We start from the raw sequence: 427 nt of genomic DNA, 5'->3' as shown, positions 1-427 counted from the left end.
AAAAAAATTATTGTTCAACAGGGAAATTCTGGAAATTATTGATGGAGGGAAATTCTTTTGGCCCCGGAGAAGGAGATGGAGCTTTGAGGGTGGAGAAGAGGAGAAGAAATGCTTTTTGTTATCCCAAAATTTGGGCGTTTTTTGCTGCCTTTGATCTGCCACTCCGGCGGATTCCTCCCTATCAGCAGATCAAGGAGAATTTTTATCTTGCTGGGAGCCCTGGCGTGGCCGCTGCTCTTTTTTATTAAAATCCCCTTTTCGGTGATACCGGGAGAAGTTTCGCAACCCTCTCTTGTCTGCCTGGTGGAACAGACAAGAAAAATTCCGGGTTGGATTTTTGGGGGGTTTTTTTGATGTTCTGGATGTGCTGGCGAGGAAATGTCCCCGGAATGTTCCCCCCGTCCCCCCCCCCCCCCCACCCCCGCGC

The sequence above is a fragment of the Corvus brachyrhynchos genome, unplaced genomic scaffold (assembly GCF_000691975.1).
Source record: "Corvus brachyrhynchos isolate BGI_N302 unplaced genomic scaffold, ASM69197v1 scaffold47, whole genome shotgun sequence".
NCBI lineage: Eukaryota > Metazoa > Chordata > Aves > Passeriformes > Corvidae > Corvus > Corvus brachyrhynchos.
The sequence above is the reverse complement of the archived record's forward strand: the minus strand, read 5'-3'. Positions refer to the sequence as shown.